Here is a 19,640-nt window from a genome sequence, read left to right as displayed (position 1 = left end):
ATGACAGACTAAAGGCCAAAATACTAAATGTCTTTTTCTAAAGCTGTTTCACAGAGGAAGACTGTACTGTAGTTCTTTCTCTAGATTGTCACACAGATGACAAAATAGTAGATATCGAAATAGATGACAGAGGGATAGAAAAACAATTAAAATCACTCAAAAGAGGAAAGGCTGCTGGACCTGACGGGATACCAGTTTGGTTTTACACAGAGTACGCGAAGGAACTTGCCCCACTTCTTGCAGTGGTGTACTGTAGGTCTCTAGAAGAGCATAGCGTTCCAAAGGATTGGAAAAGGGCACAGGTCATCCCCGTTTTCAAGAAGGGACATCAAACAGATGTGCAGAACTATACACCTATATCTCTAATGTCGGTCAGTTGTAGAATTTTGGAACACACATTATGATCGAGTATAATGACTTTTCTGGAGACTAAAAATCTATTCTGTTGGAATCAGCAAGGGTTTCGAAAAAGACGGTCATGTGAAACCCAGCTCACGCTATCCATCCACGAGACTCAGAGGGCCATAGACACGGGTTCACAGGTAGATGCCGTGTTTCTTGACTTCCGCAAGGCGTTTGATACAGTTCCCCACAGTCGTTTAATGAACAAACTAAGAGCATATGGACTATCAGACCAATTGTGTGATTGGATTGAGGAGTTCCTAGATAACAGAACGCAGCATGTCATTCTCAATGGACAGAAGTCTTCCGAAGTAAGAGTAATTTCAGGTGTGCCACAGGGGAGTGTCATAGGACCGTTGCTATTCACAATATACATAAATGACCTGGTGGATGACATCGGAAGTTCACTGAGGAGGCTTCTTGCAGATGATACTGTAGTATATCGAGAGGTTGTAACGATGGAAAATTGTACTGAAATGCAGGAGGATCTGCAACGAATTGATGCACGGTGCATGGAATGGCAATTGAATTTCAATGTAACAAATGTAATGTGCTGTGAATACATAGAAAGAAATATCCTTTATCATTTAGCTACAATATAGCAGGTCAGCAACAGGAAGCAGTTATTTCCATAAATTATCTGGGAGTAGGCATTAGGAGTGATTTAAAATGGACTGACCATATAAAATTAATCATCGGTAAAGCAGATGCCAGACTGAGATTCATTGGAAGAATCCTAAGGAAATGCAATCCGAAAACAAATGAAGTAGGTTACAGTACACTTGTTCACCCACTGCTTGAATACTGCTCAGCAGTGTGGGATCTGTACCAGGTAGGGTTGATAGAAGAGATAGAGAAGATCCAACGGAGAGCAGCACGCTTCATTACAGGATCATTTAGTAATTGTGAAAGTGTTACGGGGATGATGGATAAACTCCAGTGGAAGAGACTGCAAGAGAGGCGCTCAGTAGCTTGGTACGGGCATTTGTTGAAGTTTCGAGAACATACCTTCACCGAAAAGTCAAGCAGTATATTGCTCCCTCCTACGTATATCTCGCGAAGAGACCATGAGGATAAAATCAGAGAGATTAGAGCCCACACAGAGGCATACCAACAATCTTTCTTTCCACGAACAATACAAGACTGGAATAGAAGAGAGAACCAATAGAGGTACTCAAAGTACACTCCGCCACACACCATCAGGTGGCTTGCGGAGTATGGATGTAGATGTAGATGATGCTTAATGGAGAACATATTCTGTTTCATGTTTCTGCAACTGAATGATAAACAATCAATCAATATTTTCAGTTTGTTGTCACATAGCAACACTACAACCTTGATGCTGTGAACATAATTTATACCAGCATGGATACATTCAGTACAATGCTGTTCACTACTTTAGTATTATACACATAGCATAATTCTATCTTCAGGCTTCTACGCGAGGTACATGTTCTAAGGAATATTTATGAAGAAAGTAACAATTCAGAATTGGGTGACGCTGATAGCAAAGAGGCATTTGCATATTACTAAGTGAATGAGACAGCTGGACCTGATATCAGAACTTCCCATATTATTGTTTCTGAAACTGATGATGACAGTGAAGAACAAGTAGTAATGGAAGCAGAAGAACAAGACTAAAGCAAATATGCTGAAATATAATTATTGTTGCAGAACAAAAGTGTATGCCAAAATGGACTAGCAATTTATATACCTCCTCATACATGCCATCCAAAAGAATATTTAATATATTTCGTGAAAAATGAATGTTGGACATTATTATCAACAAGTAAAAGAGGTTTTATGTTTTAAAAAATCCTTGTTTAATAGAATATACCTCTCAAAGGCCATCACTAGATGAAATAGTACAATGTAAAAATAAACCAAGAAGATGTGGCCACAAAATGTTTGTACTGTCTGATGTGAACTGCTTAGTGCACAATTTATGTAGCCAAAATGATCATCATGAACTACAAGCAAGTGGAAATTTGCTAAGACTTACTAGCATAGTACCAGAGCACAAAAATTATAAAATATTTTTTGGCCAATGGGTCTGTAGTTTATATAGGCAAATGGGCCTAGCAGGAAGAAGAACCTACAACCTAGGGACTGTTTGATTCAACTGTCTGAAGGTATGCATGTCTGACTATGTCAAAATAATGAAGAGATCTGAAAGGATTGAAAAAAGATGCTGTTACATGCAAAATATATTTTACTCCACTGCAAAGTAGCACAAAAACAGAGCTGTAACATTCCCCAGCAATTCATGAGTGCAAATCCAATGACTGAAGTAGAAATATGTGACAAGAAATTGAAGAAATCAATCATGGTGGCTCACCCCAGGGTGGCTGTACAATATAATCATTCATGGTTCCAAAAAATTGTACCACAGAATATTTTTTCATATATTTAATCTGGTATTTCTATGAAAGAGACACATCATCATGTGGAATGCATCGGAAAACCACACTCATCTTAGATGAGTTCAAGAAGGCCTTATATAGAGGTTTGTTGTTCCCAGGTAACAGTGAGGCAAGAAAGACCTAGAAGTAATATATCAAAAGCTCCTATACCACAAAAGGAAGAAATGACCAGCAGATGTACAGAATAAAAAAGATGTGTGACAGAATGGCATACAACACTTGCCTCTTATGGATATGGAAAGATGATGCAAGGTTTCATCCAGCTGACTAGTGTGTGAAAGGCAAAGTGAATTTATATTTCACTGCATTTAAGAACTGAATAGTGTGATGCCTAATGTCATGATTCAGGTTGGATTTCAAGAGTATGACTAAAAAAAAAAAATAAAAATAAAAAATAAAAAAAATAAAAAATAAATTATTTACATGAAAACACCATATAGTGGAGATGCTGAGTCGCAATAGGCACAACAAAGACTGTCAAATAAAGTTTTCAGCCAAACAGGCATTCATCAGTGTAGGCAACACACACACACACACACACACACACACACACACACACAAACCACAGTCTTTGGGTGCCAAGGCCAGACTTATCATTATTCCGGACTGGATTTTCCACAGTTTGTTTTATGTACCTAAAATTTTATTGGTGCATTTAGAAGCACATTTAAGTATTTCATACAATAGTTTATACACATAAGTAAATAAAAACATTGTGAGTGTTCTGGGAAGTATGTAGCAATATGCATGGTGTTGCTAAGTGGCAACAAACCTAAAATTAAATCAGAATTTGTAGACTTGGACTAATATGTAATAGCTTATGTACCAGACCCTACCCCTAGAAATCTTTTGCTCTGAAAAAAAAAGAAAATCATGCAATAGTGGGTGAAATTACTGATTGGAAACGAAATACAAATACAGAAGCAAAATATGATATTTTTAACAAATGATAATGTGATTTGAGATTAAACATTAACTCTCTCAGCATGGTCCCATTGTGCACACCAGGTCTAACATCGCATTCCATAGTGTCAGGAAAGGTACTAAAAATAGTTGTTTTGCTCATAAGTTAAAGAGTTCACCACAAAGTGTATCTCCATTAGTTGTTCAATCTAGCTATCTAATCTTCGGCATTCTTCTGTGGCACCACAGTTGGAAAGTCTGGTACCACGCGCCATGGAATTTGTATCCCCACCAGAAGTCATGGAGGTCGAAGACCTCTAGAGGTCCCTGCACCATGCACGCTGTGGCGGTACGCACCTCCAGGCCAGCATTTAGTGTGAGGGCGCCACAGTGGAACATGTGGTTCCAGTGGCCAACAGCGGCGCCCCTGATAAGAGTATTTAAGCGCCTGCCTCTCTCTCAGCCAGGGAGTGTAATTGTTGTGTGAGTCTTTACATATCACCTCGACAACAAACAACATGTTTTCCGTTCTTTGTTTTCATTACTAGTGGACGTCTTGGATTCGTTTGGTTGTCTCTGTCACTCCGTTGCTTCTTGCGTGTTGTCATCGTAAGGTCTCTCTCCATCATCCCATTTTGTTCGTTTGTTTGTTTGTGGGCCGCTCTCGGTTTGGTCCCACCGCGTTTTCTCAGCCACCCCGCTACCAGAACGGTCGGGGGGGGGGGGGGGGGGCGTGCAATCCGTGACAAGGCACCACAAACCACACTACCACTCCGCGCGGCACTAATGTTTGGAACAGCAGGCTTTAACCAACATAATAAGTGGGAAAAGGGGAATATTTAAGGAGAGGTGACACAGACAGCAGTGTGCAATATTACTTGAAACCCTTGGTGAAAAGAGACATAGAAGATTTCAAGGTCTCGCGTAAAATATACACGTCGAGAATTTATTATCCCTCTCTTTGCTACCATTTAAATTTTCTTCCTTGTGGTGAATTACCAGCTAGCATCACTGATTTTGGCTTCATTTATACGGGCTTTGGTAAGTAATCTTTAGTGCAGACATAACAAATTTAGGTTCCTTCTGTACACAATTTGCAGTCTCATATAATGCCTCATTTCCAATATAAAGGTAATCCCTTATACACTCATGAATCAGTCACCAAGCTCAAGGGTTCTTACAAGCAAAAGAGAAAATTTACAAAATTTAATTTATTCATTTTTATAGGGCATATACAAATGATTACACATTACACCCACAGTTAAAAATATTAAATGGACATTACATATTAACTTCTTAAAATGTATGATCTATGTATCAAATACTGGAACCTAAGTGAATATTGGACACCATGTTGTAGTGGTATGCAGAGGGTGCTCAACTGCGAGGTCATCAGCACCTATAGTCAACTGAAAGAGTACAAGTGTGATTTTGTGTTGTCAGAAGCATGCAACAAAATGTAAATAAGTAATTCACAGCCATTCTGGAACTAACTCACACTGTCACACAAAACAGCAAAAGACTGGTGCCTCAAAGCAGTAAAATACATATACCACAACCACACACAACATCTAAAACAATGGAACAAGGAACTATGCCTACACCATCAATTGGAAAATAAACAATGAAGCAACCACCCTAGAAACACATTAAAACCTTCTACCCACGACACTGCTGAGAAGACCAGACATCACACAAAATCTTAAAATATGAACCACATTCAATTCATCATCACCTAAAACAGAGGGCCGGTCAGCTGGTAAGTGGGTTGCAGCTCTCATGGCTTTCTATAAAACGTATTCAGTTAAAACATGGTACAGAAACCTATACACAACATGCACTGCATACTGATGTCTTCCTGCTGAAGGAGGATCCACGAGTCAAAGGACAGTGTCCTATCCAGAGGCACATAAAAAGTACTTGCCCTCACCACAGTGGCCAAAACGAGGAGCACCAAGGTCTTTTCATTAATTTCAGTGGCCACAGCTTGTTCTCCACACTAACCACTTCTCCTCCCACAGACACATATGATGTTTTATCTCAATAGTGAGGTAACTGCATGGACAGGGGCAGCACATACAGAAATTGTCACTCTCAAACAGGCATCCTAAGCTGATGCATCAGCTACTTCATTACCATGAATGCCCACGTGCCCCAGTACCCAGTAAAATGGTACATTCTTTCCCTAACTCTAAGTGTAAAAAGGTGCCATGAATCAGATGAAGATACTGTTTGGCTGGATATATGTGACTGATAGCCTGAAGGGCACTTAGGGAGCCAGAGCAGATGAGCAATTTGGTAGCAGGAAGGCACTGAATCTTCTCCAGTGCCCTCATGATCATATAAATTCAGCGTCATACACAGTAAATTTACAACCTTCATGACACAATCTGGAAATAATACAACACAGCTGATGGAATTATCCTGCTTAGACTCATCAGTGTAAATGACCACACAGTCACAATGCTCAGCTAAAATTCTGTAAAACATTGATTTAAAAACAGAGGCCAAAGTAAAAAAAACTTCTCACACACTGATAGATGTATAAAATAATCCTGTGTCTCCATATTAACCAGGGTAGTGAACGACTCCAACCGTGATTTATATATATCATTTGCACTGAGAGCCACTACGTTCTGCCACATGCAAATCCTGAATGGCTTCATTGCTCATGGCCTATTTCTAAACAGTCTGTGTAGCAGAGGGCAAGCAACAGTATGGAATGCTGATGGTTGTGGCATGGAGAGTAGGCTGCGCCCATGATGCAACATGGGGACCCATTACCAGGTCACAAGTAGTGGTGCCCCAGCCTCAACACAGAGGCTAGGAATTGGGATTGTACTACACACTCCTGTCACCCAGTGAACCCCTCATGATGAACAGCATCAATTATCTTAAGATAAGATGGTTGTGCTCAATCACAAACTGTGCAACCATAGTTAATGTGGGATTGCACAAACACCTCATAGAACTGAGGCAGACATGTTTGGTCGGCTGCCCATAATCTGTGGCTGAGGCATTTTAAAACATTCAATGTCATTAAACGTTTGGCCTTTATTGTCTTCATATGTGGTAACCACGTGAGGTGTTCATCGAAAGTGAGACCCAGGAACTTCACTGAACAGTTAAAATGAAGTAGTGTCCCTCACTATAAGATGAGGCAGGTCAAAAGGGTGACAACAACTTGACACATACACATTTTTCTGCAGAAAATTAAAAACCTGTACTACTTGCCCTCTCTTCCAATTTCTGTATCATAAATTGGATGAAGAGCAGAAGATGGTAACGTTGTCCACAAACAATGAACATTGAACAGGAAACTTAACTGTGGACATAATACCACTGATGGCAACAGCAAACATAGTTACACTGAAAACAAATCCTTGAGGGACCCCATTTTCTTGCTCAAATCACTTGGAAAGTGCATCACCAATCCAATGTCGAAAAAACCATCTGGGAAGAAAGGACCATATGAAAATTGGTAATCATCCTCTGAAGCCCCATTGGTGAAGCTGTCCGAGGATGTGATGCCTCCAAGAGGTGTCATAGGCCCTCTCGGGATTGAAGAAGACACTGATGAGACACTGTGTAGGAAGAATTGTTGGAGTTCTACGACCAGCAGGGTGAGATGGTCAAGGGTTGAACAATACCTCCGAAACAGACACAGGGAGTGACTAAGTAGATCCCGAGACTCTAGAACACAAATCAGATGGCGACTGACCATGAGTTCTAGGGTCTGTCCTATGCAGCTAGTGAGAGCCATGCTGTGGTTACTACTGGGTAACATGCGGTCCTTCTCTGGTATCAGAAGGGGCACTAAAATCACCTCCCTCCATGACTTAGGAAAGTCCTCGGTCAAGCAAATCGTATTAAAAAGGGACAAGACATTTTCCTTTGCTTCCTTGTATAGGTACTGTAATATGCTGCATGGGGTTCGATCCTTACTCAGGGTGGTCTGCTCAAGAGACAGCACACTTGGGCTCCCACATGGAAAAGGGGCAATTGCATTCTAGTCCTCAATGTAGGTACAATTAAAATTCCAATCACCCCTCTCTACCAATGCCCATTGTTAGCAGAAAGCTTGATCTTGGTTTGCAGTGGCAGTGATCAAACTGAAGTAATCTTCTATGGCATTTGCTTTGTCCCAGGTGTAGATCATATACACCCCTACCACAGTACAGCAGCTACAGGCTATCTGGTGCATATGCCAGATATCCTCTGTATGGCTTCTCATACCTTCGAAGAACTGGTGGAATGACTGATCAAGTCTAGAAGACCTCTTCTTGTTCTCCCTGATTGTCTTTCAAGTCTCTGCCCTTGTGATTCAAAAGGCTGCGAGACTGGTAGCAGAAGGTTGACATTTAAACTGTCACAAGGCCCTGCATCTCTCCCTGATGGCAGAGTGACACTCTTCATTCCACCATGGGACATGTCGCCTCCAAGGTTGGTCTGAAGACTTGGGGAAAGACACATTAGCAGCAGCATGGTGGACCACATTAATAATGTAATCCACCCACTCCTGCACAGTATCTTGATGTTCAGTGTGCTGGCGTACGCTGTCACCGGCACACCGCTCAGCAAAGAGGTTGTCACTGAATCAGGCGCGCCTATCAGGAGAAAGGCCACAACAGACTTGCAAGAAACATGCTGCCAACACCCTCTCGACAGCCAGTATTGAGTGTGCTACCATGAACCGGAGGGCCCAGTCACGGTCACAGACAGTCAGCCCAGTCTGAGACGCAGTCTCTAGTCAACAAGTCGGAGTCCCAATCACAGTTGCAGCCAGCACAGTCTCTTGCACAGAGTCAGTCACTATTCTACTTGGCGTCTGTCAGTTTACATTACTAGCTATGAGAGTGTAGTGTTCATAGTGGGACTTGTTCTTCATCAGCAGTGAGACTAACGTGGACTATTACAGAGGAAGTGCTTGTACCACAACACATACAGTAGTTTACAGATAAGTAGCTTTCTTGTTCTTGTGTATAAAGAACCCTGTTAATACCTGTGTGCAGTTGTGTTGTAGAACGAGATACCAGCCACCAAACAACATCCTCTCCATTGCTTCCATGGTAGAACACCCTACAGTGGCAACGAGACAACACAGAATTCACAAACAGCTAAGACTGTACAGTACCCAGTTCACTCTGCTAAGCATCCACTGTTGCGGCTTCCTTTCAGGAACAGCTTCATCTGAGAGATAGAGCCATATATGGAAGTGGTCACTGGAATGCTAGTCATTGGCCATTTCCAAGTGAGCAGAATTGACAAGGGCAGGAGAACAGTGAGCAAGATCTATGACCGAGAATGACTATGGCAGTGCTAAAGTGTGTGCTACCACCCCCACTAGCATTAAGATGGCATAACTCCTCTGGCACAATAACGCTTTTGACAGCCTGACTCCTCGGGCACATTGATGGATACATTGTGTGCATTAAGATCTCCTACTAGTAGGAAGGGTGGAGAGAGTCGTGAAATCATATCGGAATGATCCCCTCTATCTGACTTTTGTTGAGCAGCAGATGTACACCACAGATGGTAACAGCGAATGGAATATGCACTGTGACAGCAACTGTAAGATTAGCTGTTCTGAGGGAGACAGAAGTGGAGTGGTAAATGTCATTCACAAAGATAGTCACTCCACCTTTAGCCCTGTCACCACTGGGGTCATCTTTCCAATGATGGCTGTATCCCCTGAGAACAGAGGTATAACTATGTTTAAAATAAGTTTCCTTTACACACAGACACAGGGGTCTCTCCTGTGCCAACAGTTTCAGCTCCTCCACATGTGTTCTATACCCATTCATCTTCCACTGAAGCACAGGAGCCATTGATTTGGGAGGTTTATGTTTCCCCCTGCCCCTCTGCATGTCAAAGAACCCACTTCAGGAAGAGGAGAATCCACTGTACTCAAGGGTTCATCGAAGCAAAGTTCTAAGCCCATGGCCAATACATCATTCTCAGAGTGTTGCTGGATCTGAGGAGCCACCTGCTTCAATCCTCCCTCCTTGACACTAACCTTAGTTTTCTGCTTCCGATTCAATGACACCAAGGTATACTGTGCCAAGCCAGTGTGCAGCACTTGCCCTGCCAAAGTACCATCAACAGCAGGAGCAGAAACAGTGGTCACCACTGGGAGTTTATGTGGAGACAGCAACAGTTCCATCAGAACAGACATTACCACAGGTGAACTTGGAAGGGCATTTTTTGATACCAAGGTAACATCTGGGTGGAAACATTCAAGTCACAGGTTCTTCACGAGTACTGCAGCAAATGAAAAGGTTGGGGATTGAAAGGATTTGTACATAATGGCAGGGTGGGAAGCCGTACCACATGTGCCTTGTCCATTACACCCAAGAGCGGTGTGTCCGAATTTCTGGCACTTGAAAAACCTCATATGGTTGGGGAAGTATGGTTTGACTTACAGTCTTAAAAATCCAGCTTTAATATACTCTGGAAGAGGCAGAAAATCAAACATCAATGTAAATGAGTTGGATTTTTCGTTTTCATCCACATGACACATTACATGTTTCACCTCAATGACCACTTTGTCAGCCCATTCCTCACGTAGCTCTAAAGTGTTCACATTCATGATCTCACTCCATGTGTCCACTCCCTGACTGCAGTTTACCAGGTGCAGAGTCTGTAGGCTGAATCGTGTAACTGTCAGTAACTGGTTCAATTTTCTTTGTGCCCTTTTGGAACAAAGTATGTCCAGAGCTCCACTCCAGGATGAATCCATTCTGATCTAGAGTTGTAAATATTTTCAGCCCATAGAATGCTGACATGCTCCTTAACTTGCACGAAAAATCATAAAAGGACTTCATCAAAATCATTTTTAATGATTAAATAGTGTCTAGTTATAAACTTTGTTATTATCTGAGATAGAATTCCATGCACCTTTTTAAAATTAAATAGCTATTTGGGGTCTTGCCTTGAAATTATGTAACTTCACTTCCCTGCTTACTTGCAAGGCCCATTTTTGGTCAGCATCAGGGGATAACCAATTAACGATCCATTGCCTCTAGTACTTTTTGTAAAGCCCAGCAGTGTATTATATTCATCTTATCACATTTTGAGCCATCATGATGAACATACGAGGGTCACTCCAAAAGAAATGCACACTATTTTTGTAAAAATACAGTTTCATTCTGCATGTCTGAAAGTTTTACAGTGTGTAGATACATCCTTCCTGCTTGTTTTCAAACTTAGTTCAACCTGTTCCCGTGAGTGGTGCCGTCACAGCGTGTCTTCAAGATCGCTCTTGACATTCGTCAGAAGCAACGTGCTGTCATAATATTGTCCTTTCATAATATTTTAAATATTCTCTTTATGACATACATACCATTGGAAGTACTGTGTAGCAAGGGCTCTAGCACACTTGTTAAGCTATCAGTAATTCCTCTGTATCGCATCTTAATTATTTACAGTACTTTTTAGTAAAGTAGTCTTTACATAATCTTCCAAAAATATTTAATTACAGATGTAATCCACAGCTGATCCAATTCTAACCCCTCATCTTTGGTGAAAACAGTTCAAATTTCACTTTTGAAATATCTAGTAATCCCTATGCAGATTGCAACAGAGGTCCCAGGATTCAGCACTGAATGACCCCTTAAAATATTTGGAATGATTCGAAGATTGAGTACACTGTGATCTGACTGACCTAAGTCTGCATTTGCTCCTTCTCTCTGAGCATTAAAAGTCGATAATGAAGTTTGAAACTAAAATAAGTGATATCTTAGAAGATACATTTATGAGAGTTGACAAAGCCAAAAACACACTAGAAACTGATGTAACACCAAACTTATCTACCGTGTCAATACTGAAATTCCTGATTTACACTCTGCTTACAAGGGAAAAACAACCAAGAGAAAAGTTCCTAATTGGTTGATAAATTTTTCTAAATAACCATAGGTTGACGAAATTGTGAATATATGGAAAGATGTTGTGGGAAACACATAATGTTTGAATGCAGTATTAGTAGTGTGCTGCTCAATACAAACATGTTGATTAAATATCTAGGCGTAACATTGCAGAGCAATATGAAATGGAATGAGCATGTAAGGACTGTAGTAGTGAAGGTAAATTGTTGACTGCAGTTTACTGGGAGAATTTCAGCAAACATCTGCAAAGGAGACAGCATATAGGAAACTAGCATGACAAATTGTTGAGTACTGTTCAAATGTTTGGGGTCCACACCAGGTCAGATTAAAAGAAGACATCAAAGGTATTCAGAAGTGGGCTGCTAGATTTGTTACCAGTACGTTTGAACAACTTGCAAGTATTACGGAGATGCTTTGGGAACTCAATTTGGAATCACCAGAAGGAAGACAATGTCCTTTTCCAGGAGCATTATTGAGAAAATTCAGGGAATTGGCATTTGAGGCTGACTGCAGAACGATTCTAAGATTAGAGAGATTAGTGCTTGCAGGAAGGCATATAGATAATCATTTTTCCTTTCACTCTGTTTGTGATTGGAACAGAAAAGGAGGTTAGCAGTGGTAAAGGGTACCCTCTACCATGCATGGTTTGTGGAGTATGTATGTAGATGTAGAATTAATTGTGGAGCCACATGTGACATAGCCAGATAGCTCACTGGTGAAAGTAATGGCTTAGACAGGCACACTTTTTGTCTTCCATTAATGCTTCAAAAGTGTGCACACAATGTTGCTGAACAAAAAATTTAATTTATGTACACTGTTTCCAGTTTACTCAATATACCAGTACTTTTGCTGCTACTGTTGGAATAATTATAAATAGCAGCATCATAAGAAACAATTTGGTATACAGCTGTTTAGTTACAAAGAAACAATATTCAAGAAATTTTAGAAAAAGTTGTACACATACTATGTCACTTACAAACATGTAGTTGTCTAGTTAGAAATAAAAAGTAGTTCTGTACACTTAAGAGCTGTATGCATTATTTCGTGATGCATATGCCTTATCCATATAACTGGCAAGTCTAGCAAAGGCAATAAGCATTTGTGCAGACAATTTATTTTGTGGACATTTAAATACAGTGCCACAAAAATGCAATACACACTCAGTTATGTGTCATCAGTGATGAGATTCAAGAAATTTGTAATGAATCCTAGGTTTTGGAGCTCTCTCCCCCTGCAACACAAAAAGTGAACACAGTGAAATGCAAACAGAGAGAGAGAGAGAGGGGGGGGGGGGGGGGGGGGAGATTAAGGGCATTCAATGTCGAGGTTATCAGGAATGCAAAGAACCAAATACTAAAACACAAAATCCCATATCAGTTAAATGAACACAAACAACAATGTCAACTACATATCATGCATTTTATCTTTCCATTATAACAGGAGGTGATGTTAAGCCACATTAAAAATGTCTACTGTTCTGATGATTTCTTCTGCATTGTGACCACACTCATAGGCAATGAACAGCCTGTCGGCTCAAATGGTTCTTCCCCATTGCTTTTCTGTCCCAACCAACCACATATGTTTTTCATGGAAACTGAAAGCCTTTTTCACCCACCAACAGGTTACCTACAATCATTAACAATTTACGAAACACTAGCAAATGTTAAGTTTTTCTTCCAGAAAGTTGCAACCAGTGCAGCGGCGGTGGAATGTGCATGACAGATAACTGCGTGCTATTTATAAAGCTGTTAAATATTTCTGCATCCCAACTGAAGCTTGCCCTGTGGTAATTTACACAGACCACGAACCACTAGTCTCCACTTTCCAAAACACTGGTGACAAGTTCCCCTCACTAGTTCAGTCAGAGTTTGTCAACCAGTTGACAACAGATGTGTACCACATAAAACAAGCAGAAAACATCATTACTGATTATTTTCTGTGTGCTTGTGGTTTGGTAAATTCCACAGATTACAAAGAAATTGCCACTACTCAGACTGGAGTTCAACAACTTAAGCATTTACTGGTCAATCATTCCACAGGATTGCAACACGCCTAAATTCCTGTGTCAAGCACCAAGTTGGCACTAGGATGCCTGGTCTTCCAGCCCAAACCATGAAGCCATTTCACCAAAACTCCACAAACCTGCTTTCAACAGTGTTCACAGTCTGACACCCCCTGCAGCAAACATGAACTTCTAGTTACTGACTGACCTGTTTGCGTGTTCGTGAAAGAGATGCTCAGGTATGGGCAGAATGAGTGATGGAAAGTGTAACAATACATACACTCCTCCACTGCCAATTAAAGGCTCTCCAATGAGATTCACCTACATCCACATTGATCTTGTAGGTCTTCTTCCACCCTCATCAGCTACAGATGCCTTTTCACAGCAGTGCACAAATGGGCAGAAGTTACAGCTGTCACAGACATTTTTTGTGAGAATACCAAAAAGATCCTAAGACACCTGGACTGTATGATTTGGTTGTCCCCTGCATGTCACTAGAGATCAGGGATGGCAAATGAAATTGTTTTGTTACAAGAATTGCCCATGTTGTGTGGTTTCCAGCACCATCATAAGCTACCACCTTGCCAACAATATGATGATGGCATCAGACCCTAAAGAGAGCTTTCATGTGCATGAGAAATGGATGGAGAAACTTTCCTTGGTCTGTTTGGGACTTTGCGTACATTGCAAGCCCATTATTGAAGCACCATTAGCAGAAACGGTGTATGAGAGCCATTATGCATTGTGGCAGACTACCTCACATCTGTACACTGCCACCTTCAGTAGAACTGTCACAGTTAATGCAACAGCTCCCAGGCCATGGATGACTGTACTCACATTGTGCTTTGCACAGACTTCATCAGATCACTGCTCCAACCACTGTACACTGAACCATTTCTAGTGAAATGATGAGGAGACCACACCCTGGAGATCACTCAAGTCAAGTGTGTCAAGCCAGTGTGTGTCCTCCCTTATCAGACACCTGCAACACCACATGTCTCATTGTGCCTACACATACCTGTGTTGAATGGACCTGCTATTATGAACCTCCTCCATTAGCCACATCATCTCTGCAGCCAGCAGCTGAACAGGCACTGCTGTCAGCAGTCCACACAGATGCTGTTGCTGGAAGTTCACACAGTTTAAATTTCCTTAATTTCCATGTGCTTCACACAACTGAGATGGTGAAAGGAGGGAGGGTGCAGAAAGGCTGTGCAAGGGTGATTGATCCAGTAATAGACTTCAATGTGTGTTTCTGCTGGTACAAAGTTTACCTCAGAAGTTACTCTAAATATTGAGTTATATCATTTACAAATCTGTATTTGTGTAGTTACAACTAAAAATTAATTGTGTACACTTCAATGTTCTCTTGTGTATGCATTAGTTTATGTGGTGTATAAGCCTTACCCAAAATTGTATAAACATTACAATGGCACTTGTGTGTCCAGCCAACACAATGTAAATGTGCGTGCATGTGTGGGTGAGAGGGGGGAGGCTCGTGCACTAATGTGCACACTCTAGCTCAACAAAGGATATACAGTGAGTGCCCTCCTTGACCCCTAAATAATTTACATTCTGCCAGAACCTTCTTTAGGCCAATATTACACTACCAACTTTTCACTGACCAAGTTTCCTATTAAAAATTTCTTTGAACAAATCCAGCACCTCACCTCTGGATTTGATCAAACGAAGTGTTTGTCTTCTATTTATTATGCGGGGAAATGTAACTGCTTGGAGCACTAACATCACTGCAGCTGTTTGGCATCTATTGTTTATCAATATGGCTTCAAAATTTACATGGTGGGTCCCATCTACTAGGAAACTTGATATACAATGAAGAGCGAAAGAAACTGGTACACCTTCCTAATACCCTGTAGGGCCCCCACGAGCACGTAGAAGTGCCGCAACACAACATGGCAAGGACTTGACTAGTCTGTAGTAGTGCTGGAGAGAACTGACACTATGAATCCTGCACAGCTGCCCATAACTCCATAAGAGATCCGTAAGAGATCTTTTCTGAACAGCACGTTGCAAGGTACCCCAGATATGCTCAATAATGTTCATGTCTGGGGAGTTTGATGGCCAGTTGAAGTGTTTAAACTCAGAAGAGTGTTCCTGGAGCCACTCTGTAGCAATTCTGGGCATGTGGGGTGTCTCATTGTACTGCTGGAATTGCCCAAGTTCATCAGAATACACAATGGACATGAATGGATGCAGGTGATCAGACAGGATGCTTAAATACGTGTCACCTGCCAGAGCCATATCTAGATGTATCAAGCATCCCATATCACTCCAACTGCACACGCCCCACAGCATTACAGAGCCTCCACCAGCTTGAACGTCCCTTGCTGACTTGCAGGGTCCATGGATTCACATGGTTGTCTCCACACCCATACACGTCCGTCCGCTTGATACAATTTAAAATGAGACTCGTTCGACCAGGAAACACATTTCCAGTCATCAACAATCCCATATCAATGCTGACAGGCCCAGCCGAGGCATAAAGCTTTGTGACATGCAGTCATTACGGGTACACGAGTGGGCCTTTGGCTCCAAAAGCCCATATCGATGATGTTTTGTTGAATGGTTCACACAATGACTCCTGCTGATGGCCCAGCATTGAAATCTGCGCCAATTTGCAGAAGGTTTGCATTTCTGTCACACTGAATGATTCTCTTATGTTGGTCCCAATCTTGCAGGATCTTTTTCCGGCTGCAGCAATGTTGGAGATCTGATGTTTTACTGAATTCTTAATATTCATGGTACCCTCGTGAAATGGTCATACAGGAAAATCCCCACTTCATCGCTACCTCGGAGATGCTGTCTCCTATCGCCCGTGTGCCAACTATAACACCACATTCAAACTCACTTAAATCTTGATAACTTACCATTGTAGCAACGCAGTAACCAATCTAACAACTGCACCAGACACTTGTTGTCTTACATAGGCATTGCTGACTGCCGAGCCGTATTCTGCCTATATATGTATCTCTGCACTCTAATATGCATGCCTATACCAATTTCTTTGGCACTTCAGTGTAAGTGTATGAGACAGACGAGGCACTTTACAAGTTCAGCATGCCAAATAGAAAAACCAGATTTGACAAGGTGAAAAGTACCAGAAACTCAAGAGGCCACCAGCTGTGAAGCATAGCAGGGATGCCCTTCCAATGGCATAAAGCTGATTATCAATAATGAGATTTTCACTCTGCAGCGGAGTGTGCTCTGATATGAAACTTCCTGGCAAGTTAAAACTGTGTGTCGGACCGAGACTCGAACTCAGGACCTTTGCCCCCTGCAGGGAAGTTTCATACTTTGCTGCAGAGTGAAAATCTCATTCTGGAAACATCCCCCAGGCTGCGGTTAAGCCATGTCTCCGCAACATCCTTTCTTCCAGGAGTGCTAGTTCTGCAAGGTTCTCAGAAGAGCTTCTGTGAAATTTGGAAGGTAGGAGACAAGGTACTGGCACAACTGAAGCTGTGAGGATGGGTCGTAAGTTGTGCTTGGGTAGCTCAGTTGGTAGAGCACTTACCCGCAAAAGGCAAAGGTACCGAATTCGAGTCTTGGTCCGGCATACAGTTTTAATCGGCCAGGAAGTTTCAAGATGATCAATATCCTCCACACTAGTTACTCTCATGAGAAGGCATGTATAACACTTATTTCTTTCACTAAATATCAATTTATTTATGCAAATAAAGTTTACAAAAAGCAAATATTTTACATACACAGGGTGGCATACAATAAGTCACCTGATTTGTTTCATGAATAACACTGTTGTTGTTGACAAGATTTGTAATTTATTGATGAAGAAGTAAAGAATACAGCTTGGAAATACAACATAATGAATCACATGCCCAATATGACAGCCATTTCGGTTTACAACTTCTTAAAGTCGCACATATGCATTTGTGGCGACTTTCCGACACAAATCTTCTGGAATGGAGCATTATAACTCCACAATGATGGCCCTAAGTTGCACTGCATTTTCGGGTTTTCTGTGGTACACTTTCTCTTTAAGGAACCCCCAAAGGAAGAAGTCACACGGGTTAATGTCCACGCTGTGGGGCAGCCACATTCTTCCCCCTGCGTAACATTCTGGAAATCTGTTTGACAATACCCTAACACCAAATCTTTCATGTAGGAAATCAAGCACAACATATGAGGGCATACTCCATCCCGTTTGAACCATTGTGTCTGCAATGGAAGACATGAGACCATGAGTTGAGGAAATAACTGGTTTCACAGCATAGCATTCACCAGCTACTGTAGTATTGAAGAAAAATGGACCGATGATTCCATAGCTTGACATCGCGACCCATGTTCACACTTTCTCCCAGTAGGTGTTTTTCGTGTGAATTATTCGCAGAGGTTCACATGGCCAGAATCGAATATTCTCTCTGTTCCCAACACCATTCACTAAAAAATAAGCTTCGTCAGGAAACGATGTGTTGTGTAGCACTGCCTCTTGGTCTTGCTCGATTGCCCATCTTGCAAACTGCAGTCTCTGCTCCTTCTCTCTCACAGTAAGCTTATGTGCCACAGTCACCTTGTATGGATACAAGTGAAGGTTAGATTGAATAATTCTTTGTACAGACTGGTGTGAAATTCCCAGCTAGGCACTGGCTCTTCTTACTCATTTACTCAGACTAAGAGTCAAAGCCACTGTAACTGCTTCATTGTTTTACAGCGAACATACAGTATGTGCATGTGGCCCCTGACATTTCATAACAGATCCAGAACCTTCAAATTTTTGATGTAATCTACATACTGTCAGTGGGCAGCAACACAGTGGGAGCGACACTGCACTTCATCTTCTCTGATGCATTTGAGGTAAGTGCATTTATTTACATTTAGTTGGGAAATGAGATTGTCTTGCTAGGGCACTTTTCGAATATCATCTTAAAATGTTTTAAACTAGTCTAATCCCTTTACCATGTATTGCACATACAGAGGCAGTTTGTAAACCTATAGGCTGCACTTCCTGTAGGAACTTAATACTTTGCAATTCAAGATACATACAGCTTCCTGTTACAGTAGCCACAGTTTCCTTAGCTTTTACATACACTACCGTTTGTGGAAATTGCAACACCAAGAAGGAAACACATGAATTCAATTTATATAATACCATAGGTTAGGTACATAACAAGTAACAAATGATTACCTTTTCAAATCTGTACATGTCCTTTGAGCCTTACTGTTCAGTATGTCGTGTGGCCATCATGCACTGCAATTAGAGCTGCTATACACCGTAGCATTGAATCAATAAGGTTCTGAATATGTTCCAGAGGGATTTCCCTCCACACAGTTTGTATCTGAGCCCACAAACATGTGACACCAGTTACTGGAGGACCGTGGCGCACCACGTGCCAACAAACCATATCCTAGACTTGTTCGATTAGTGACATGCCTAGCGAATGTACAGGCCAGGGAAGCAATGGTGCCTGTCCGAAGAAGGCCTGTACATTCCTCGCAACATGCAACATGTGTCCGGGCACTGTCCTGTTGAAATGTGGCCTGTGGAGATGCCTGAAGCAGGGGGAGTACATCAGGCTCCAAAAATTCCGTTAGGTACCGGTTGCTGTTCAAAGTGCCCGCAATACATACGAGGCGAGATCGGTTGTTGTAATTGTGCCCCAAACATTCTCACCTGGTGTTTGTCCACTACATCGCTCCACAATGCAGGCCTCCAGGTTGCGCTCACCACGGTACCACCAGACACGTGTGCGGCCATCACTGTAGAACACGTAGTGGGAATCATCTGAAAAGATTACATGTTGCCACTCAGCACTCCAGTGACAGCGTTCATGTGCCCATTGCAGTCTGAGAAGCTTGTGGTTTCTGGACAATGGGAGCCAACATAATGGCCTGCCTGTGTGCAACCACACCAGTCCAACCCACAGCTGACGGCGACAAACCTTCAATGCAGACAACTTCACACCTGTTGCTGTGATCCAGTGATGAGCCAACACTGTGGATGATGCTGTACACTCAGTAATGACCGTGCAGACAGTGGTCAGGTCATATGGA

This window comes from Schistocerca nitens, chromosome 5 (assembly GCF_023898315.1).
Source record: "Schistocerca nitens isolate TAMUIC-IGC-003100 chromosome 5, iqSchNite1.1, whole genome shotgun sequence".
NCBI lineage: Eukaryota > Metazoa > Arthropoda > Insecta > Orthoptera > Acrididae > Schistocerca > Schistocerca nitens.
The sequence above is the reverse complement of the archived record's forward strand: the minus strand, read 5'-3'. Positions refer to the sequence as shown.